The sequence below is a fragment of the Lagopus muta genome, chromosome 11, assembly GCF_023343835.1.
Source record: "Lagopus muta isolate bLagMut1 chromosome 11, bLagMut1 primary, whole genome shotgun sequence".
Lineage (NCBI taxonomy): Eukaryota > Metazoa > Chordata > Aves > Galliformes > Phasianidae > Lagopus > Lagopus muta.
Window position 1 is genome coordinate 9,161,926 of NC_064443.1, and position 24,066 is coordinate 9,185,991.

The 24,066-nt window shown below is 48.9% G+C and overlaps 1 long non-coding RNA gene across 2 annotated transcripts; it reads right to left on the minus strand.

Annotated features, from left to right (window-relative positions):
* Positions 1 to 37: 37 nt before the first annotated feature.
* Positions 38 to 22,667, minus strand: LOC125698683 (uncharacterized). Of its 2 annotated transcripts, none has more exons than XR_007379266.1 (13): positions 21,413 to 22,667; positions 20,789 to 20,885; positions 20,010 to 20,188; positions 16,518 to 16,619; positions 14,710 to 14,764; positions 12,763 to 12,887; positions 11,275 to 11,458; positions 8,817 to 8,867; positions 5,686 to 5,786; positions 4,836 to 4,908; positions 3,005 to 3,146; positions 1,401 to 1,486; positions 38 to 183 (listed from the first exon to the last, which is right to left on the minus strand). It is a non-coding gene; the product is annotated as an uncharacterized LOC125698683 (long non-coding RNA). The 2 variants fall into 2 exon arrangements; XR_007379267.1 differs by lacking the exon at positions 21,413 to 22,667 and adding an exon at positions 21,173 to 21,290.
* Between the last annotated feature and the right edge of the window lie 1,399 nt (positions 22,668 to 24,066).

The window sequence follows — 24,066 nt, forward strand, 5'->3', positions numbered from 1 at the left end:
GGAAAATAATGAAACAAGGGGACAAATCATGCCAAGAGCTATGTGGGCATCTTCCTGCTGCCATACAGCCTGGGACCTCCATAACTGAGGTAGGGATCAACCGGAGACTCTCATCCACAAGGACACATCTGAGCTGGGTGTGGAGATGTGCCATGAAGCTCTGTGCAACACCTGACACCTTCCCTGAAGAAACCAAGATGAATGTTTTCAGTGATGTAACTGCCTCAGATCAGGCAGGCTCATACAATAAAAACAGCAGCGGCTGATGGAGGAAAAACTGCCTGGATTTTTGCGGTGTAGGAGGCTGAAAGAGCTAAGGTTATCCACATATGTGGTGCAGTGGCCTCAGAAGAAGACCTAGCTAAAACATGTCCAAATATCTATGGGCCTTTCTTTGGCTTGTGTTGCCTTAGCTAGGTTATTTCTTCTTTGTCTGCCTTGGTCAGCCCCACAGACAGCAACCACGGGTAACACCCAGCAAATCCCTTAGGGCTGGAAGCAGGGATTGGCACGTATTAGGACTCTGTAAAACTTGCATTTCACTGACTGGTGAGCCAAATTCTAACCTTTTAAGAAAGTTTGCGCAAGGATTTGAAGCATTTCAGATATGCACACATTCCTGCCATCAGGATTTTGGCTTTCTCCCGCTCCAGAAATAAAATTTGGCTCCAAATCCCAGGTTTCCCTCTCAGTTCCTATATAAACAAGAGGCTCAGCTAGGAAAACGACAGAGTATTTATATTTTGTCAAAGTTAAAAAAAACACAACAACACATCAGAGGATAGAAACTATTTTGCCCAGCTCTTTCATAGCGGGGAGCTCATAGCTGTCCTGCCTGTGGGCTGCTGGAGGCTTTCCCCAAACCAGACCCCTCAGGCACCCTCCAGCCCCCATCTGCCAGGCAGGAAACAAAGGGCCAGCGCCTTCCTGGCAGGAGACAAGGTGCCAACCTGCCTGTCTCTGTTTACCAAAGGGAGGGATGTTAGCTGGGTGCGAATGGGGGCTGGGACCATGGCTGGGCGGGGGCCATTTGTCCTCCATTCCTGACTCTCCCTTCCGCCACTCTGGCTGTATCCCTCTGATTTTCACTTCTTTTAAGTGCTTTAGATAGTTAGCAGGCTGATGAGTAGAAAATAAAAACTACGTTTTAAAATAGGACTCTATTTCTGCAAGGGAAAACGGGACAGCCTAAACTCTTGCGAGCCAGTTCCCCACAGCTCCATCCTCCAAAGATACAGGGTGCTTTGGCCCACGGGTCAGCCATGCAAAACACACGGCTGTTACACAGGGCTGAGCAGGTGGCTCTGTAGGCTGGGCACTGACACTGGAGGCTCATTCCACACCCATCCACTCAAGTCCCCACAAATGACAAAAGCACTGCTGACTCCCTTCCATTTTACCTGTGTTGTGTTGTGCAGTGCAGGGTGAAGTCAGCGCTCTCTATCTCCCTATTGCCTCTTTGCACTTTCAACCCGAGTATGTAAAACTACAGGAGGAAAGAGAGGTTAAAATAACAGCAGTCAATAATTAAAGACAGAGAATATACTGACATTTATAGGTCTTCCCCTTCCACCAGTTGTGCTTTTACTAACGTGATCTCTATTGGGTGTTATGTTAGTGGGACTCTCCAAAGAGTCACCAAGCAGGAGATCAGAAGAGCTATAACAAAAACAGTTATATGCCATCATTTGGAACTAGATCATCTCTGAGGTCCTATCCATCCCAAGCCATTCTGTGTTTCTACAATTCTGTGATTTGGTATTGAACCCTAAACTGAGGAGTGACACACAGGTGATGCTGAATGCTGAATTTATAGGCAAGTATACATGTTCCCTCACCTCTGTCCCTCCTGGAGGCTGGAGGAGAGACAGAATTTGGTGGCTCCTAGCCTGCCTCTGCCCTGCACAGAGCCGTGCTGCTACAAAAATAACCCCTTTTATTCCTCTTTCCTTCTGAGTACCTGTTCCATCTCTCCCAGCTGCCCAGGAATCTCCCAGCCAGCAGGAGAGGTGTTGTCACAGGAGGGAAAAGGAGCAAGGAGCCAAGAAGCTTCAGCACTGAAAGGAGCAGCTGTGGCGGAAGGCAGCACTTGGAGTGATCTCATGAATCAGCCATGACATTATCTGCAGTGAAATGCCTGGGAAGGGGTTTCCCATGTCCTACCCTGACCTGCAAGGTTGACTCCATGGGGGCCTGAAGGGCATTTTGATTGCCAAAGACAAAGGCTAGATCAGGAGGAAATGATATTTTATTTAACCTCTGCGTCGAGGTGGGGGCCCGAGGGGAGGGCAGAAGCAGGGGGGAGGTGACAGAGGCGTGGGGATAATGCTGGGGGATTCACAGCAGATAACTCTGTAACATATGGGCTTTCACTAAAGCACGTCCCACCAAAAAGCCAATTTCCCTCAGTGTGCTGTCAGTTGCTGCCAGGCAGCTTGCTCCGTCAGGGCTGTGCTCTGCCATACAACGCCCCATTCGGTGCCAATATGGAATTTCCTTTTGGGAAAGGGTTGCAATAATTGTCTCTCCTATTTACACAGTGATTTCCAGACAACGTGCCAGAGCCTGGAGCCTTTATACAGGCAAAGCTCCCAGGGACACCCTGACTTGGCTCCAGTATCAGCTCTGAGCACTCAGCACGATGTGTGATGAGGCAGGGGACTGCAGACCTGTTGGTGCAGGGAGCAGCTATCCCTAAAGTGCCCCATTCCCAAAGTGCTCATAAAAGAAATCGGCATCAAAAGCACTCTGGAGTGGTAGTGTGGGGTGCGCTTACCTCCTATTTAGAAAGCATTAGATCTACAAAGGCTTTAAATATCTTCCTGATGTGACATGCCTGTAGGAAGTTGCTGTAGATGTCCTAAGGACCCGTGTGATCTGAGGGTGGGAGGGTAAGCCTGAAGGCATGGGAGCACAGGGGAATGCAAGAGTGCCTGCGAGGGAGGGTGGTGGGCTTTATGCAATCAAGCCCTGGGGGAGAGGTGGGGGGTCACAGTGGTACAACCTGCAATGCCAGCAAGGTGAGGCCACGGTGGTGGAATTCATTCTGGTCTTCCTCTGATGAGCCTGAGAGCTCCGTTCACGGCACATGGAAGTAATGTGTGGTTCTGAACAGTTCCAGTTTCGCTGATCCTCTCTGTTTTCAGCTGACACAGAAACACAAGTGAGGTAGACCAGAAGTGTGAGAAAGGGTAAAGGCCTTCCTTCACTCCAGATCATTTTCTCATCAGATCAAGTGGGCATGCAGTGGCATTTTGTTACTTCCTTTGGAAGGCAGTTTCCATACTTCTTATACAGGCATACATACATCCCAGGATGTATTTTGCCAGATTTCTGTTTTCACCATTAAGAAGAAAGCAGTCATGGCTGTCAGTATGAATTCTTACAAGTGCAAAGGACATAAAAGTGGCACCCCCTCCCATCTTCCCACAGTACCAAAATATCACGTGTCAAAGATGCTCCTGCTGAGAGATGAATTCCCCCTCCATGCAAAGTTTGGGGACTGAGGATTGTTCCAAGTGTTTCTATTTCAGACACTTGGTCTTTGACCAACTCATTGCATTTCAGGCTTGTGCTGAAGACCTGAGGACCATATTTGTTTGTATTCCCCCTGCACTCAGGGCCCCGATCGCATCTGCCTGTGCAAAACTGCAGCCTGCCCTAAGCACGTTCCCCAGATATGTGGTTCCTCAGAGGTCCTGGGTAATTCGGGGCAGGTCAGGCACACACCAGCTCTCCAGCTCTGCTGTGCAGGGAACCCACAGCACAAACTGACCCATGGGGAGCATGACCCAAAGTGTCAAAACAGGGCCTTTTACATTTTCCACTGCCACCAAACCTGTTTGACTGAATTGCAGGTTAAAAAGGCATTGTGTCTGTAATTGTTGGGCTTTAGAGAGCGTGTCTTTTCCTTTAATGAAATACCTCGCTCATTCCATTCGAAAAGGAACCAAAGACTTCTCAGGTTTATGATAAAGTTGTAAAAATTTTATTTACCCCATATTTCCTGCTGGGTTATTTATGAGGCATTTTGTCAGCTCTCATAAAACTGCCTAGTAAAATATATTTTCTTACCAAAAAAATAAAATCATTTGTGTGGGACATCTTGAGAGCAGCGAGGACAGAGTTAATGGGATACACACACGTTCCGACCCCAGGAGAAAACAAAACAGAACAAAAGCCAGGCATTGTTGTGCTGTATTAGTTAATAATAGATTTAGAGCTGAAATCCTGCTCCCACTGATGTTACTGGAAGTTGGTCCTTAATAGAAAATAATCAGAGAACCAGCTGCCATGAAACGGCGAGCCCCAAAGTGAACCTGAAGTGCATCAGAGCGCCCCAAAAACACATTTCTCCTGTTGGAATTTCACAACAAAGAGCAGCTTGGCAACTTTTTACTTCAAATGCTGTGACTTCGATTTATTTAACTCTGGGAGAGATTCAGATTGCCACTCTGAGCTTGAACCCAAGGTCAGCTGTTTGTTAATAAAATCACTTTTACCTAGATAAGCTTTAAGCTGCACAAAGTGAAGCTCCTTAACATGAAGATGAAGGAGATCCCATTGTGGCAGCTGCTGTCAGCTAGCCCAGGCACAGGAAAAGCACAACCCACCCGCTCCAGGCACAGCTGGGGGAAATTTGCCTCTCTTGGAGCACTGCTTCTCAGTTGTGTGTCATATGTCTGCATCTGCTCTGTTCTCCATGATCTGAACTCTCCCATTTTCTTTCTCCCCAGCAGTGCTTATGTTCCCTAATCCCAGTGGGAAGCTTGGAACACTGTGTCTGTAGCTCTGCATTCCCCTAACACCCTCATTTCAGCCCTTGCATCACTTACCACGTGCAGATGGGTTGGACTCAGGTAAATCCTCCTTTTTTTTCCACCCAGAAGCTCAGCAAAGGTATTCTAGCTGGGAGGCAGCAGACATACAAAGGAAGCAAGAAAACAATGAATAAAAGGCAAAAGAAAACAGGCAAGGAGGGTTGTTTTTAAAATAACAGCAGCTAGATGCTGGGAAGCGGTCAGAGGGCTTTTGTTTGGTGCCTGCACTGTGCTTGGCACAGCACAGCCTCCATACAGCTGAGCTCCATACTCCTGCTGCCGTGCAAAAGTAAAGCAGCAACAGCAGAGCATGGGAAACAGGCAAGCAGCCAGGTTTGGAAAGGTATTTAAGTGTCTAAAGGCACAGTGGGATATTTATTTACAGATGCTGGTACAGGTCCATGGTTTCCTACGGGAACCATGGGGCATTAGGCTCACAGTGCCAGTGCTTTATTGGTGCCACCAGGTGTTATCTGTGCCTTTAGGTACACGTAGAGCTGCTTTACCTCTTGACAAAGGCTTGTTTATAAACATTGCTCATACTGTGGGGTTGCTCTCCTGTGTGCCTGCACTGTGCTTCTGCGTGCAGGCTCAGAAGGAAGCGGGGAGCAGCCTGCTTCCCTCTGGGGAAAGCACAGAGCATGTCCATAATGTGGGATGTGCCAGGCCTGAGCTAGTGGATGGCTGCAAAACAGGCTGTGGTTTAAACAAAGTGGACCAAACTCCAACTCAGCCCTGCCAGAAATGCCTGATACTGATACAAATAGAAAATGAATTCTACAACAACTGTGCTCTCCCTAGGCAGTATTCTCCTAGGCTAAGGTTTACAGTGACCCAGTGAGCACAAAATTGGAGACAGACCCACCTGGAATGTTTGTCAGCTGTCAACAAGATGCAGAGGAACTCCGACACAGAGGAGAGGGCAGATGTGTCTGCAGGCTCTCTGGATGTGGCTCTGAGTGCTGACTAGGTGGAGATGGAGACGGAAAGCCATTTCTATTCCAGATATCAAACAAGCTCTCAGGGAAATTCCTTCTACAGCTTAATTCATTTAAAAAGAAAACACCTTTGCCTCCCAGCTTTCAGGGGGTTTTGGCATCCCTTACAACCAGTGCAGTCAGTAGTTCCAGAATCAACAGCTTTTGGTCAATGACTGACAAGGAAGGGCTGCTTTGCCTCAGTGCAGCGGGGAGAAACCAGCAGACATGTGGCAGACGCCGTGTTTGCACTGGTGGGAATAATGCTTTCGACTCAGCTTACGAAAGGTGAGCTGGCAGGATGTTAGCATACCACACACTTTGACAAACCCCTGGTGATGAGAGAGCTGCTGCCCGCCAGAGAGACCTGGCCCAGGGGAAGGTTCCTGCCTGTCCCACCAGCCTATTGCTACCAGTGCGGTACATTCCAAAACTAAAGCTACAAAATGCTTCTCCCTGCACTCCAGGCTGGCACCGGAATGTATGGTGCTTAGGCTCGAAACCTGGTGCTGGAGTAATCCCTAGGAGAGGAAAATAAGTGGAGACAGATAGCAGGGATGTGCAATAGCTGTCGTGGAGGTCTGTGTAAAGCTGCCATTGACTGGGGTCCTTGTCAAATGGCAGACACGAGGCTTATAGCTGCTTTTTTCCCTCTTTGCAATGGGCTGTGTTATTTCTCTTCCCCACTGCCAACTGGCATCAGTGACTGATTCATTCGCACCAAACACAAAGATATGGGCTCTCAGAAGCCAAGCAGGACGCTCACCTAGGGAACGCGCTGGAGCTTTTTAATAAAGTTTAGAGAAGCATTCAGGCTTTTCCACCATAGTAGGAGAAGATGAAATTCTTTAATTGTTTGTGTTTGGTAGAACTCATATAAAAAGAGGATTTGGGATTCTGGGGAAGCTTTAGAACTGACTCTGACCTTAAGCTGTGTTTCTGCACAGCACTGCATGCTCCCACACTGTGCTCCCAGCACTCACCCTGGGAACAGCCCTCACTCGCATCCCCCTGTCTTCAGCACATGGAGTGATTCGGGAAGGCAGCAGTTGTTTTATCCCATTGTTAGAACAAGCTCTTTAGGAGCCTGTGCAATATAAAAGCCATGTTGTCATGCACAAACGCTGTGTCTCATCACAGACCAGGTCTGACCTGCTTGAGGCTCAACACAAGCTTAGAACTAACAGTGACAACATGAGATCTAGGAACACAAACACAGCAGCCAACAGCCCAGATGTGCACTGGTGATGGCACGTGAAGCATTTGAATCTGGATTTCTTACACCGCAGATAACCTCACTAATACTGCAGTCAGCCTGTGTGGCATCTCTCAATCATGATAAAAAGAAACTAGTTTGATTTTAATTGATAGATAAGAGGAACACTGGGGGCTGTTTTGACTTTTCAAATCTTGAAAATCCTTTCCAGGTGGGAACTCTGCCCTCCACCTCCTTCACCTTACATCCCCAAGTCACTCACACAGATGATGGGATGCTTCTCCCTTTTGGGCTCCATGCGTTTCACTGCCATTCTAGGTATTGGAGCGTTGAGCAGAAAGCAATGCCAAAGCTGTGGCACAAGCACAGGCTTGAAGGTGAAGTGCAGAGCAATTCCTCCGGCTCAAAGATGCCAAGATCTCAGCCCCAAATGCCATCTGGCACGAAGTCTCACTGAGAAGTAGACCATCTTTCAGGACAGGACTGATGGATTAACTCTTTTCCCAGTACCATCCTGAATGGCAGAAAGGTTCAGCAGTCAGCGTGGCATAGGCTGGTTCAATTTTTCATGCAACAGTTGCTTTTACCACTATTAAATCACATGGCTCTGCAAGGACCAGCCAAGATCTTCAAACCAGCAACAGCTATGGCTCAGTAGTCAAAATTTGGCTCAGCCTGCCAACCTGGAGATGAGAATGAATGACTTTCACCTCCTGGAACCTTAGCAGTGTGGGGCCTGACCTAACACTGCAGGAGTGTAGGGGTGCCCAGCTGTTAATGGTGCACGTTTGAGTCAGGCTGAGCAGATGAACCTGCAGCTTTTCAGGGCAAGCTGGCAGAAGGCTGAACTGTCTGCAAACTGAGAAATGCAAACAAGGAGGAAAAAAGTTCAGTTTTGCATCCTGAAAGAAAATGCAAATCTTGGTTGTTGTTGTTTTTTTTAAATCTTTTTTTTTTTTTTTTTTTTGGATGTCAGTGCCAGTCTTCTCTCTCTGATTTCTACACCTTTTGGCACAGGAATGAAACCAGTCTAATCTCAGTCACTGGCTGAGGAATGCTCAGGCTTTCTGAAGTCCCAGCCCACTTGGATAGCTGTATTTCTGAGACAGAGAAACAGCAATCTTTCTCCTTTTAACATCAATAACACCAGTTATTCTCCCAAAGAATTATTATCAACAATTCCTTTGCTATATTTACAAAGAAGCGGGGCTATTCTTAGAGAAAACACTAAAAAAGCCATTTTATTCAGCTTTCTTGGCAGTTATACAAAAATGTAAGGAATGTAGTCAGTTAAAAACATCAAATCCCCAGCACGAGTCTATAAGAGCTTCCCTAATGCATATTTACAGTATAGAAAGCAACCGCTTTCCTGTTTTGTAGAACAAACAGGGAACCTTCTCTTTTCCTCCGAGCTGTTCCTGAAGACCAAACATTAAGTTTGACACAGAATGCTGCTTTTAATGGTGCAGACTGTAAAATTTAATGCCTAGAAAATGGAACTTTATACTACAGCCTTCTTTTCCTAAAAAGGAATCGGAGGCGAATTTTACTGCGGGTTTCAGGCAAGTTCTGAATTGGCAGCCCAGGGTATCAGAATAAACCTTCAGCCACAGCTCAGTTGGCCATGGCAGTGCTCACTTGTTCCATGCTGCTCCTTGCCCTGACAAGGACATGCAGCCCTAGCAGGGGGGAATCATAAGTAGGGACCTTGCCACTGTCCCCATACATACAGCAGCATCTCAGGGCCTTGCTCCAGCCTCTGTATGCCATCTAGAAAGATCTCTTTCTTAGGGCATTACTTACTGCTGAGGAAGGAGGCTGCGGCTCATCTGGGTCACAGCTTTCCTGGTGATACTGAAAACAAAAGAAAGATGTGGGTTATCGCTCCAGGTTTGGTTAATGGGTTTGACTCTTACCTGGTGAAAATGGACAGATGCTTCCAACGTTGCTTATATTGCACAAACACCAAACGGTTTCCAAATGGACATGACAGTAGCTCCTCTAAAGAACAGTCTATTCCATGGGGAAATAAAGACATTCCAACTCTTGGGGTTTCATAAATCGACTGGTATAGACAACATACTGCGGAACATGATAGGGACACAGGTATTCAGCTTCTCCCTCTTTCTCTGCTCTAACTCAAAAGAAGAGTCCATTTTTGGCTTCTCTAAGTTGAAGTTCTCCGGAGCCAGCTTGAAACTAAAGATCTAGAAAGGTTCCGGATCCCATTCCCAGCACTTCAAATGCTCTCACGTGTCCCTAGCCATAGACAGACTGGAAACCTCCTCCTCCAACCTCATGCTGTATCGACATTTCCTTTATTCTGCCACTTGCAGACCTGCTGTTTAAGATGTGTTTTTGGCATGTCCTTCCTAGTTTAAGTTGCATACGTGCTTGGCTCAGGCAGGTGACAAAGCTGTCTTTGCAGCATGCTTCAAGCCTTTGTTTTTGCAAACAACCCTACCACAATGTGCTGTGCCATGGGGCTGAATTTGGCCACAGTCATCCTCCAAGGACTCCTTTGGACAGATGATGCAACGCTGAACAGATTTCTATAGGCTTTTGTGATTTGTGCTGCAACCATTGGCTTTTCTTTCTGTTTCAGAGCCATCAGAAGCCGGCAAACCATCATCCTGAGTAAGCCAGGCAAGAAAATGACCACACTTGAAGGAAGAGAGGAAATGAGAGATTCGTCCAGGTCTCTGGCTCCCATTTGCTGTCATGTAGCAGTTTCATCACCGTATGAAGTGTCAATAAGATACCAACAGGGTAAACAATTGTCAGACAGATTTTCACAGAGCCAGTTGACTGGACCATGGCTGCTTTGTACACAATGCCAATGCAGTGTCATTTCTAATGGGGGAATTTATACAGTGTAATTATGTCAGAATTTGCTCCAGGCTACACACTGTTGCATTATAAACCTGGCCATTGCCATGCGATTAGTCAGAGCCTTAAATAACACTGAAAGTAATTATATCAAGCAAGTAGTTGTCAAAGGCTGACAAAGAAAAGTGGTGAATTCCAGTGCTTGCCACATACCGGCCCTGGAGGAGGTTAGCTAATGATGATGGCCTTCATTGCTGGAGGGTTGGGTACCCGAGGCCACGTCCCCATCAGCTGACTCACAAAGCTGTTTAAGGACCCGCTGGTGGGGCCCTGTAATTACACAGCAGAGAGGACTCCTTTAGGTGAGTTCCGATAAGATTCCCAGATGACTGGATTTAGATGCATGTGATTGAAATGCAAAAAGCGGGGAGCTGCCTCACATGGGAGCATAGGGCCAAAGGGGCTTTGCATCAAAGAGATGGCCCTGCATGGTTGCGGGGGTAGGTGGGTGGCTGCCTTTCCCTCCTGCCCCTGCAGCCCTGCAGGAAAACACCATCACAACACCATTACTCTACAAGAGTGAGGAGACCATTCAGGAGGGGCAGAAGAAGGATTAGAAACTGCTGGATTAAGGGCAACAGCCGGGCTGTGCAGTGCTCCTATTCTGCACTTTCTAACAGAAGAGTTCCAATCTGCTGGCATCCTTGGATTCCCATTTCCCAGAGAGAAGAGCACAAATCCTCTGCTTTCCAAGTCATGCTGAGCTTCAGGCCTGTGAGGGGGACAAAGCTGGCTGCTATCTCCCTTGCTCTGGCCCTGGTCCCTCAGGGCTGTTACAAACTATCCCAGTTTGTAGCAGATCTCCTGAGGGCTACAATAATGGCTGGGAATTACTGTCACGCAGCTCTGCTTGGCCTCACTCAGCCCTGAGTCACATCGGGTGCTCCCCCTTTGCTTTGCCTTCACTTTTCCAGTAAATGCTCAGTTGGACCCGGAGTTATGCATGCAGGCTTCATCCCTCAAGAGCTCGTGGTATCTGAGGCATCTGCGACGCTGCAGCAAAATCACAGCCAGAAACGCTGCTGCTGCTGGTGCCTTGCAGTATCTGAAGCTGAGGCACTCGAGCAACTGTACAGACACACTTTTAGAAATAGAGTGGATTATTCATGAGAAATCCCCACTACTTCTGCTTCTACCTGGCCTGAAAAGCTACAGAGACCAACAGCAACTTGTGGTATCCTGACATTTCTGCTTTTGTCTGGGATGGGAATTGAAGCAGGCACTAGATCGACAACAGAAATTATAGAATGGCAGAAGATGAGGCAAATATTTTCAAACTGCAGCAATAATAATAATAATAATAATTCCTCCCTTTGGTTTTATGAACAGACATTCAGCATAGTTTTCACTTGCTCCATCCCCTTCCACTGACCTGGAGGAATGGTGACAGGAGCCCTGCGTTGTACATCCTGCTCCAGCTCCATGAAGAGGTGCCTGTCTGCAGCTGCTGCTCATGGATCCCATCCAGAGGTTGCCACCTCTGCTGCTCTGCCAGCAGAACTATTTGTGTCATCAGCTATTTGTGTCATCACTTCTCCAGCTCCATCAAAATAGTCCTGCTTAGAGAAGATCTGAATTGAATTGGCTTTAAAATACAAAAGCCACATAAGTCTTTGCTAGGATAGGACTAAATGAAGAGCTGTTGTTAACCAGCACAGTCAGGTCAATGCCTTGAGCAAGAATCAGCACAAAAACACAAATGAAATACATACACCAACATTAACAAACTGTCCTCCATTATCCCCACTTTCTACCCTATTTCTTCATCTAACCCTCTAGAGAATTGCCTCCATGTGTTGGGCTGGCATAAATCTAACCCAACAAAAAAGGACTTTATAAATGACTTTTTATTATTATTATTCATGTTATTATTTGCTGTTGAATATCCTGAGCTGGCTCAGCAGGGCATCCATGCAAACCAAAACCCAGATACGTTACAAGGTGCATGTCTTCTGAGGTCTTAGTCTCAAAATCTGCATCGCCAAGCTACTATGAAAATAAAAGATGCTGTGGCAACAGAGCAGGAATTGAACAGAGGTAAATTTGAGTTTCAGATGAGAGAAAGAAGGGGGTGGGGTGAAGAATGAAGGGTGATGAGAAAAGAGATGCCTTTTAGGAACAATGCACCACTGTTTTACGGGACAGGATTTCTCTTGAGTTTCTTGAAGTCTGATAATTTCACATCCACTTCTGGATGTTAATTCCCAGTCATTTTAGCTCATGTCATCAGCTGTTCTAATAGAGCCAACTCAGTAAAGCTGCTGCTGAATTTATCAAATGTGCAGTCACATATGTGCATACATTGTGTGCATCGACTGTGAAAAAGGAAGTCAAAACCAATACTCTGATCAAATTTTCCATCTGAGGTGTTTTGCCTCGCTAAGTAAGATAAAAGAAGCAAATCTTAGGGGAAAGGTAATCCGATAATGTGGCTGGTTGGCTTGCTGTGATTTACCCTTGGTGCCACTGTGCTCTGGAATACCGGGATGTTCACCTCGGTTTTTGTTTTGAACTGGGGTTTTGGCAGCAGGGCTGCTTTTTTGCTAAGGTGCCCAAGTTGTTTGTTTGCAGGTTTGTCAGGTGAGTGGGACTATCGCTCAGACTGGGGGCATACAAGGGCCAGTTTTGGCTAGCATTGGCCATGGTCATTCTGGCCACCAAGATGGTGAACAAGCAGATGTGCTCCATAGCAACCATGCATTTGGCTGCCTTTTACCAAAGCAGAGCAGTGAGAGGTGCCACTGGCTGGACATCAATCACCAGTGTCCCCAGGATATCCAGCAATGAGCGCTCACAGAGCAAGTCTCACCAGAAAATTGGGTAAACCTGACCCAAGTGAGGCTTCCACTGAGCTTCTTACCTGTGTGTGGGATGTTTGTGTCCCCAGCTGTGCTGCTGGACTTTGGCTCTTCAGGCTGGTCCAGTCTCTCTCCTGAGGCAGCTCCTGGAAGATATCAGGGCTCTCCCCACTTCTTCCAGCTCCCCCTGTTTGAAGGAGAAAGAGAAGTAACTTTTCTTCCATCTTCAGGATTCTAATAATAGTTGCAGAAGTTGCCGTGCTGCAGCAGCCCATGGCAAAGTGAAGCTCTGCTGCACAGGTCCCTCGCTGGCAAGAGCAGGTAGAAAATAAGAAGAGTCGTAACTGTGTACACACAGGTGCTCCATATCACAGCCCTGTGTGCCTTTTCCAAACAAGTGAGGTGTTGGTGAATGTGGCTCCCAGGTGAGAGAGAGCCTGGAACCTGCTGTGGTCAGTATCTCTGGACTCAATGATTCTGGCCCAGGGAAGGACCCCAAGACCTGACCAGGCTGCACCCAATCTTGTAGGGCTGCTGGGCTTTCTCTGACCCCAAGTCCCTCTGGCTCCTCCAGCAGTGAATGGCCCTGGCACAGCTTGCAGGCAGCAAGCAATCCAACCTCCTTTTCCAGGATGTGCCAAATTATTTTGTCCCCTTTGCCATGGAGATGGAGGGAACAGATCCCTGTAAAGCTGAGGGAGCATCAGATGGTGACAGGTGGGGACTTAGGGACCTTAATCCTCAGAGTAATAAGACCTGTACAGAAAAGATGGATTCAGACAGCTTCACTTTTGGTTTCCACTATTCAGCCACCTCTCTCACCTCTGCAACACTACATCTCTTGTATTGCAGAGATGCCACATTTTGGAAGGAGAGCTCCTTAGCCCAGCAAAACCAACTTTAGCAAACTGGGAGGGTTTTTGACTTGAAGATTGAGGAGGAGAGGAAGGACAGGGTACACTGGAGAAAAGGGATGAGAGATGGGTGGGAAGGAGGAGGTGAGTGGCACAGCGTCCTGGGAAGCGCAGCCAGCACTGCTCCCGGCCCCCAGCCTGGTGCAACTGCAGCAACATCTGTTCCACTTGAGCTCTGCTCGGTTAGTGGCATGTTTGTTTAATTGTGGGCCCAGTTTGTTATTTTGCTTCCCATTAGGAAGCTGAAGAAAGGAGGAGGAGGCTGTTTTCATTCTGGCGAGCATTTCGCCAGCACATTGAGGTTTCTTTCCATGGCGCTGGGTACTCAGAACTCGCTGTACAAGGCAGATGCCTCCGAAGCCCATTGTTCAACCTGGTGCATTAAGGGCTCACACTTGTAATTTTGGCGCTGATCCCCTTCTCCCATTGTGTGAACAGAATGGGCTGAAAAAGGAGAGCCTGTCCTCTTTATCTGGCAGCAAGGGAAGCAGGCAGAGGCTGCCCTGCCCGCCAGGGCTCGATGCTCCTGTGGCAGTGGGGGGATGCTGTGGACATGTCCCTGCCCACTGCTGGGAAAGTCACCTAACTTTCACTCTGCTGCAGCTCCTTGGCCTCCCTCCAGCTTTCCCAAATTCATCACTGATTATTTTGGAAAAAAGAGGACTTCTTCCTGCCTGGATGTTCAGTCTTTTTGTTTGTTTGTTTTAGTTAAAAAAAAGAGCATTGTTAAAAAGTGTTGTTTTTTTTTTTTTTACTGCTGGACAAAGAGACCTGAAGCTGTATGCACAGTAGTCAGAGCATGGAGAGCAAAATCCCTTTTGTCCTACCAGTGAGGAATAACCATATCAGACCAAGGCAGCAGTATCAGAGGACTTCCATGACATGAGCATCTCCAGGATGAGTCTCTGGGAAGTATTTGGGCTTGGAGGAGTTGCTGTGAGATGCAGGCGTGCCTTCTGCTCATCCTGTTGGAAGCCTGCTGAGCCAGCATGGAGCACAGAGCTGTAGAACGGTCTGACAATCTGTGTACAACATAGTTCTCATTCTCCATCACCGCTCAAAACTGGAGCCCCCAGCCCAAACCATTGGACTCACCCTATATTTACTGCAGCGAGGCACCGAGCCCACCAGGAGTGTTTCAGACATCTGCCTGAAAACAAAACAAATACCTTTCCTTAATGCAATAGATGGATTTAAAAAAATGAACTGAACATCAGAAGCTTAAATATAAACTTAGATTAGTGAACAGGCAATACAAACAGAGCCCTGACTCTGCAAACATTTACGTATGCAAGAATCCTGGGCACTCGAGCTGAAGGGGAAGGATCGTGTATCTGAGCACACTCATGAGGATGGTGTCTTTGCCTTGCTGGAGCTGCACGCAGACCGATTGACACAGAGCTCCCATCAGCAGGGCAGAAGTGCAGCCATGGCTTTGCCAGCCACGTTCTCTCGATTTTCTGTACAACACAAGGTGCAATTTGCCAACCCAGCCTGCGGGTGCTGCTTGCATGGATGCTCCGATCCCAGCTGGTGGGATGAGGGCCAACACCAGCACCACAGCCCAGCTCAGGGAGCTGACAGCTCTGTGCCTTCACTCAGTTTAAGGTCCACACGGAGCGAATACCAACACGAGGTGTCCGTGCTGCAGGGCGAGCGGAGCTGGGAGGCTCTGTTACAGAACAAGTGTCCATTAGCGCAGGAGGCAGCGCAGATGCTATCTGGCTGTGGTGTTATCCCTCACTGTTACAACTTTGGACAGTTAAGATCTTGATGACATTATGAGCGGGGCTAGGGGCAAACCGTGGCCGCAGCCAGATTAATAGCGTGCACAGGGCTGGGCTGATCCCTTTGCTCAGTACCGAAGCGAGTGCTGCTTTGCTCCCGAACTTCCCTGTTCCTCCCCATAGCCAAACTCGCAACCGGCTCACCGAAACGAGGTGGATTTAAGCACAGCCCCCCTAAGTCAACGCGTGGCACCGAACACGAAGCAGCGACGCTCACAGCATCCCCGCATGGAGCCGGGATGGCCGAAGCCCTTTCCCAGCCCCGCGCTCTCCCAGCACAAACCTCTCCCACCCCACGCCTCGCCCACCCGCCGCTCAGCCGCCAGCCCAGGGGCGTGCGGTGTTTGCTTAAGCCGGGGCTGGTTTCACGTTTTCGCAGTGATATGATAATTGCGTTTAGATAGCCCTGTCTCTCTCTGCTGGGCTTTTCACAGGGCTCTCCTGGCCCCCAGCAGGGCTCATTTAAAAGCGGCTCCGCTCTCAATGACACGCCGCAATGTTTTCAAAAAGAAACAAGCAGCGAGAGGCTCGCTGGAAAAATAACAAAGAGACCCAATTACAAGCCAATGTGTTGAAGGGTCCCAGGGCCGTCTGTGGGCAAATTAGGGCCAATTAAAGGTCAAAATGATTTAAGGTATAAGGAGAGAGGGAAGAGAAACAATTGGCCGGATTCCTGCACAGAATAAGTGTCTGCTGCTCGGTTTGAATAGGTTTTAGCGCTCAAATGATAGAGAAACTTCAGAGCTGAGGTTTTGCCCGATGTTTAAAGTGGGTGTTCGTGCCTGAGAAAGCGGGACAGAGGGCTGTCTGAGGGAGATGTGCTGCCAAGCTTTGCATTTGCCTTCCTGCAAAGGCAGCTTGGAGCCATAAACCCGAGGTCTGGAGGCTGAGAGGCCATGCTTGGCTACATCATTTTTTTCAGTTAGAAGTCTGTTTGGTTTTGATGGTTAGGAGGTATTTAAAAAGTCACACTCAGCTGATGTAGCACAGCCCTCCTGCATGAATACACCTTGTCTCCTGCCCTGTGTACATTCGTGCACAGGGCAAAGCATCTCTCCCTCACCTCAGCTCGTGGGTAAGCTCACCTTCACCCACCTGCAAAAGCTGAAATCTCACCTAAAACCAGCCCAGCATCTGCAAAGCAGGCTGGGGATTTCACACGGGGTTTCCTTCCAGGCTCAGTCCTTCCACCCGCAGCCAGCTCAAACCCCAGCAATGCTGCAATGAAAATAGAGTGATAAATACTGTCACCAGTGCTATTTAAAACCAGAGAACATGTTCACCCCGCTGCTTTCTGTTGGATTTCAAACGAAGATTTTGGAGGAGATGGCTTTCTCATTGTTTTTATCCAGAAACAAAGAAGCCTGGAGAAGGCCTGAACTTCTGCTGGCTCCCTGCATCTCCCCTGCTTTGCCATGGGTGGTTCAGCAGCTCAACCACGCTCCGAGAGCTGCAGGGCTGAGCGAGCAGCTCACTGCGTGGCAGAGGGCAGGCAGGGAGTGGTGGAACCCCAACACAGCAGGGTGGGCAGCGTGTGGTTTGGGTGAACAAAGGCAGGCAGGTGGATCCAGGTCTCATTTCAGGCTCATCCTCCTGCCACTGTCACATTTTAGTAATGGACAAAAAAAGTAAAGAAATCACAGAATAAAATCTCAGGGTCAGAATCATGAAGGCTGGAAAGGCCACTAAGATCATCTAGTTCAACCATCAACCCATCACCACCATACCTCTAAATCACATCGCTCACTGTGACATCTACCCCTCAAAACCTCCAAGGACAGCGTCCCCACCACCTCCTAGGCAGCCCATTCCATTACCTCACCACTCATTCTGAGAGGAAATTTTCCCTAACATCTAGCCTGAACCTCCCTGCACAACTTCAGGCCCTTACCTCTCATCCTACCAAGAAATGAAGCACTTTTTTCTTTTTCTCCCAGAATTTTATTTTATACCTTTCTGGGTGAAGAAATACTGAAACTCAGGGGGAAGACTCAGGGCAAAAGAAATGCAGACATAACATTTCAAACAGCCTGTGCTGCTGGCTGGCTTTTCATAAGAGGGCAGATAAAGCCACCTGGAACAAGATGGCACAACTGATGCTTCCACCCAATTTTTCATCGTCTGTGACATCTTCAGCATTGCCCACCCGGACTGTTTGGAGACAGCCGGTTGTTGGCTACACATTTTCTTACAGTCTTGCTCATTAAAAACAGTCAAACAAAGACAAAAGCAACCTTTAAAAAACAACCCAACAGTTTAAACTCGTTTTACAAATGGCTTTAAAACATCCAGCCGCGTCCCACCTCATCCTGCCCCTTCCTACCATCTCCAGCTGGAAAAAAAAAAAAGAAAAAAAAAAAGAGGCCATAAAACAGTTCTGTGCAGTCACATGTAAATCCCCTGTCTCTGTTAAGGCGAGAGATTAGCCTGTTAACAAAGTTACCTTGTCACCTACCCTGCTTAATCCTTGCATTTCAAAGTGTAATTTTATTGAGCGCCTGGGAGCTGAAATCTGCTGTGTGTTATTTATTTATTTATGCCGCTCAATCGGTCCCTACTTTTTTTTTTTTTTTCCTTCCTTTCTCTCCTTTAATTTACCTGGACCTCAATAATAATAATAATAATAAGTACATATATATATATATATATATTTTTTTTTTTTTTTAAACTGTGCCGACAGCCGTGGATTTTGGAGAGGCGGCACCTCTGCGTGTGCATAAATTTCCATGTCTTTCTTTAACCCTTTGGAAGCTGGGGAAATGCAAAGCCCCCATCCCCGCCCCGCAGCTCGCTGAGCCGGCAGCTGCCGGCGCTGTGTGCTGCACGGCCGGGCTGCAGCGGGGTATCCCAGCCGTAAATCTGTCAATACAAAGAGAACGACGCACACGCAAAAAAATGCGGTTAAACCCAAGAAAAGCAGCATAATTACAGGTTCATTACGGCAAACAAAAGCGTCCCCCGATCCCACCCCTTTGGCAGGGACGGAGGGATTCCAAGAGGCTCATTATGTAGTTACGTCGGTAGGGTCAGAGCACAGCGTTGCGGCCCCGCTCCCTGCCCAGCTGGGATGCGCCCATCGGGGCGCCCCGCGTCCACCCGGCCTCGTCTCAAACCTTCTTTCGGGTTCATTTAAAGTGCATCTGGCCACAGTGAAAGGCGCTGGGTGGCAGCCTGAGGACCAAAGGCTTTCTACTGATCTGCCAAGGGAATGGAAAGGGGAGGCTGGGTGCAGGAAAAGGGACAGCAGTCCCATCTCTATGGCCTGCTCAGTGCCAGCTTTGCATTCCAAACCCTCCTCGGTGCCAGCTGGCCAAGACACAAGGCTACCACGGCCCATCCAGCCATCTCCTCTCTGCTTGCTGATGGCTCCGACCCAACCTGGGTTGGAAGATCACAGTGACCCAACTCATACCGAATTTCCCAGAAGTTGGGAAACTCAACACACTAAACCTTTTCCCCAGGACACCTCCAGCCCTGTGCAAGCCCTGCAAGGGATGCAGCCGGTGCTTTTCAGCTGTTTCCAACACACGGCTCCCTTTCTCACCGGGTGTGAAGTCCCCTCCGACACCACATGCCCCTTCCAGAGCCACAGCTTCCCTCTCTGTCCGACAAAGAATTGAGGAACTCCAACGGCACCGCCAAATATTCAGGGAACCTGGCAGCCCCCTTCCCTTCCACCCGCAGTGGCGGTGAGCACCGACAGCACGCCCACACTGGGCCTGCCTCCATCTGTAACCCAAACGTCAAAACATTTCCTCCTGCAGCCCCGTTTTGCTCATGGTAGTCCTGACCCCAGGTCTGAGCCGCACTGCTTTTGGGGTCTGCCTTGCCGAGCCATTACTGTCACTGCCCCACTGTGCGCAGATAAGAATAGGCTGCTTCTTCTGACTCATTTAGCTAAAACAATGGAGCCACCAGAGGCCAAATTAATCCCTGGTGACTTCAGCAAAGTTCCACCAGGCTAAATTTGGTCCCAAGTGTACAATTAGCACGGAGGAGAGCACGGTGTCATGACAGCCTCTTGGCTCTTCCCTTGGGCTCCCTTCGTCAGCCCCATGGCTGAGTGCTCCCCTGCCATTTCTGGGCACGGGGAAGGGCCCCCTGCTAGGGACAGGCAGCCCATCATGGGCTGGGGCAGGACAGATCCCATTTCCCTTGGAGCTGCCTTGAGTTTGCCTTGGAGCCCCATCCCCCGCTGCCCACAGGCATCCCCACAGTACTGTCTTCAGCTGGTCCAGGTGTCCCTTTGACGGCCATGGAAGGGAGCCATGGGCTGGGAACAACTGAAAAGCACAGGCTGCACGGAGACTCAGCCCTCACCAGCCTCTGTGCAGTAACTTTGTGGCCACCAGATTCCCTCTAGTAACAGCTAAACCACCAAACCACATTTTTTTCAGCACATTTGTGTTTCAGATGTAGAAGAATGGGTCAGAAATCGCTAAAGGAATCGTCTCGGGTGACTCTTAGCTGACCCAGGAGCAGAGGCTTTGCTCAGCAGCTCCCGCAGCCACACACAAGTGCTGTGTGTGAAAAACAGAAGGTGCAGAAATAAAATATAAAATAAGTATTTAAAAAAAAAGAAGAAGAAGAAGAAGAAGGTAACCAGACCTTTTCAAACTCCAGAAGTACTTCCTCAAACACATGGTTTTGTGCACCAGGCACAGGCAGAGTCTGGATGGCGGTGCTGATCCTGCTCTGCAGCACAGTGCACGCAGGTGGGTCTCACCAGCAACGGCTCGTGTAGGATGGGGTTTGCTCTGAGAACACTCTCACTAACCTCAGAGTGCCTGTGCATTGGAAAAAAAACAAGCAATGAGAAAGCCTCAAATAATTGAAAATATAATACATACACATATAAAAGGGGAACAAAGAGCAGAATGTGGGAGTCAGGGAGGTCTGTGCTTGGAGCTTCCCTCCCATGCTCCCCTGCCCTTCCTGCCCCACAACCCGGAGCAGTTTCAGCTTCTCATTCCACTGACAATTCTTCATAGGCTCCAGGATTTGAGGGAGCTTCCTGTTTCACCACAAAACCTCGCGTCCTTTTGCTTTGTCTGGCTGTTAAAACTGTGCCAACAAAGTGGCATTGAATGCATTTACCCCCTGTCTTGAGCCCGACGCTGAAGCTGCACTGCTCATCGTGGTTTGGTTCCTACATCCCCTCTCCATATATTTCCCCTCTTGCAAGCACACAGTGGTTGCTCCAGCATTGCATGGGTTGCGTGTGTTATTTTGTTATTGCACGGTTGCTGGTGACAACTGATCTGCACGCACTGCTTTGTTTTTGCAGGGTTGCTTTAAAATCCTAGGCTCCTGGTATTAGTTCCATTTATTTATTTTAGGAAAGGGTAGTTTTAAGGCTTGAAAAATAAACACGCTTAAAGACATACCAAGCTATGGGGAGGAGATGGTGAGTCCCCACGTTCCGCTCTTCTGGGCAGGACTGGCTGTTGGTGTTTGGTGTTTTGGCAGCTCATGTTGGTGTCACTGCGAAAACAGCACGTTATTAATGATTCTCCAAGGGCTTGAGTTACTGCAAAAAGCTTCACCAGACACAGGGTTTAAAAGTTCAGATGAGGGAAGAGGTGTAAGGAGAAGAGGAAAAGCTCTGGTGTGGCTGATGAGGGCTTTCAGCATCATCCTGTGCCAGGCTGCTGATGGGCAACCAGGCAGTGAAAAGAGCTCTGTAAGGCACAAATACATTCCAGCTCACTACAGCACATCCCCAGAGCCTCCCAAAGCCCACACTCTGGGAACACAGGCCCAGTCCTCACCTGGCCTCAGCACTGTGTCCAGGGCTCATTTTTTGCTAATGAAAAGAGGTAACAGCTGAGTTTGGGCAGTACTGGGAAGGAGAAGAAAACACACTGCCCAGCAGATCATCCACAGCCACAGGAGACTGAGAAGACAATGAAATTAAGGAGAGAGACTCCTGTCAAGTGAAAAAATTAAGTCTCAGGGTATGTAATTGATGTGCTCTTGATGTGGACCCTAACTCATTTACAAAGCCTCACCTGGCACAAGCAACTCCTGCACCGAGGCAGTGGAGGACGAACATCCTGAGCAGTGTGATGAAGCAGGCAGTGGGAGCAGCTCCAAAGCAGGTCTCAATAGCATGAACTTCCCCATGGGGCTCTGGGGTTCTTCCTGCCTTGTCCTCCCCTTGTCCCAGCTGCTGGAAGTGGATTGCTTACTACTGTAGGCACAAGAACAACTCCAGCACCCCAAATGGGAGATTCCTCCAGCAGGACATGGCTTCAACCTGGAGATGCTGCTCTCCTTCGCTGCTGACATTTTTCAGCTGAACCCAACATCAGCTCAATCCTAAACACCAGTATGGGCTACTGAGAAGCATCTCTAGCACACCACAGTGTTTTTTCAGGGCATCAAACATCCTTGGCCATCACCGTTTGGAAACAGATTTCAAACTGCTTCTCTCCCCACTGTTACTCTGCTCTGTGCTCCTAACCCACAGCAATAGAGCAATCAGCAAACAAACTGACTGACTGCTGGACAAAACGAGGCCCTTGGGGAGCAGGATGAGCTGCACAGATACTCCCCAGGGCTCCACCATCCAGGCTGAGGTGGAGGAATCCAACCCTGCAGCTGGCTGCGCTATCCCATAAGAAAGACATCAATCTTGAGGACATTTTCCACTATCAGTCATCCTCAGTGCTGTTTCCTGCCCCATCAGCTGCAGCAGTCAGATGGCACCAACATCCCTACTCTGTCCCCATCCTAGTGTTGTGACAGTCTGCTCCATAGGCTGACTGTCAGCACAACCACCTCAAGCCCCCACCAGCTCCTCTCTGCCTGGGGCATGCGCCATCCTCCCGACACTGCCTACAAACTCTATTAGCTTTGTAATTAAAAACAGCTGTAATCTGATCAGGTGGAGATCACGGTTACAAAATGAAGGAAGCCATTAGCAGGAAATGTTGTGGTTCAGGCAGACATCAAATCAGTTTAAAGAGATTGGATTTCATTGTTTTTATACAGTTACTCCATTACTATAATGCACTGGGTCCATTTAAGCGGCTGGCTCGGAGGAGTGCTTATAAGGCAGTAGTGACATCTATGTGAAATGAACGGCATAAACGGTGAGCGGCGAGGAGATAGCACTGAATTTACACCCCTCTCTCTACACTGAATATCAATACACCAGAGTGGGGTTTGCAGGGGTGTCCTGCTTTTCCAGCCCCCTCCCCCCCCCCCCCCAATTTCCAGCCCTTCTGTAGAACAGGGGGAGCCCCCCCAGAGCAGCTTGGCTCAGAGGACCTTTCCTCTCCTAAGCCACTGTCCTGGCTCCTGGGCAGTGAGATGGAGTGAGAACTGAAACCGCAGCAGTCACACCATTCTGCTTCCTCCTGATGAACAGCAGTGGGTCAGGGCACAGCCTGGGCACCTCTTCTCACTGGGGTGTTATTTTTTTCCTCAGTTTCCTCTCCTTGAAAGCAAAACAAAAGAAGCTCCCAAATAATTAAAAAAAATAAAAGAGAGGTGTGGGGCGGGGGGGGGGAGATCAACTGAGCTGGGAAGCATCAGCCTTTGGCCCAGTGCTCATACCAAGGTGCAAGATGTAATCCAAAAGCAATGTTGTTGGGAGGGGCTGTTTGCAAAATCTGTCAGCTCCCACTTTGCTTCGGGATGGGATGCAGCTCCTGTACCTACAGAAAGTCCTACACTGAGCAGCACGTGGCTGAGGGCAGTCACTGGAGGAGCGAGAGGGACAGGAGCGGGGAGGCACAGGGTTCTGGGATCTGTAGCCTGAGAACTCAGAAACCTCTCCAGGCAGCGCAGAGCACAGGCAGAGCCTCCCCTCCTTCCCAATCTCCTCATCAGAGCGGGGAGATAAGAAGGGGCCTGCAGACAAACGCCTGCTGCCTCCCACCCGCTGTGAGGAGCCCCCCCAGGCAGCACCTTGTGGTTAGCAAAGGGCTCTGGCACTTTCCAACCCATTCTGGGCAACCTCCCTCCCCTCCCACCTCTCACCCCAACCTGTATCAAATGCATCAAAGCCTGAGTAAATTATGTTCCCCTTGACCTGCTGGCAGCAAGTTCAGGCACAGGACATTAAAAGAGTAGAGGCTGAGGTTTCATGGTCAGCGGAGGTGGAGGAGGAACTGCATTGCTCTTGCCTTTAGAAGCGACGTTTTTAGTCACGTTCAGCATTTGGCAAAGCTGAGGTGGGGCTCAGGTGGAGCCAGCTAGGAGCCGGGGAGGATTTCAGAACAGTCCCCTGCTGTGTTACGTGGCAATTTCATTTGGCCTGGGCTCTGCCTAGATGAGACCACCAGACAGCAAATACAAAATGATCACAGAAGGTTGGGTTGGAAAGGAGCGCAAAGATCACCCAGTTCCAACCTGGTGCTACGGGTAAGGTTACCAACCACTAAATCATGCACAGGACCAGGTTGCCCAGGGCTCCATCCATCCTGGCCTTGAACATCTCCAGGAATGGGGCATCCAACAGATAGCAAAGTGCTCCTATGTCCTCACAGACCTGGTGGCACACAGGCCTGGCAGCATGAAGGTCCAAGAGCACATAGACCCAGTGGTTGCTTCCTGGCACTGCCACAGGTCTGGATGTGGCACTGGATGGAGCACCTTGCTCCCAAATCACTCTGCCAGTCCCTGAATAGACGGCATCAAATCTGGAGTCTGTGAA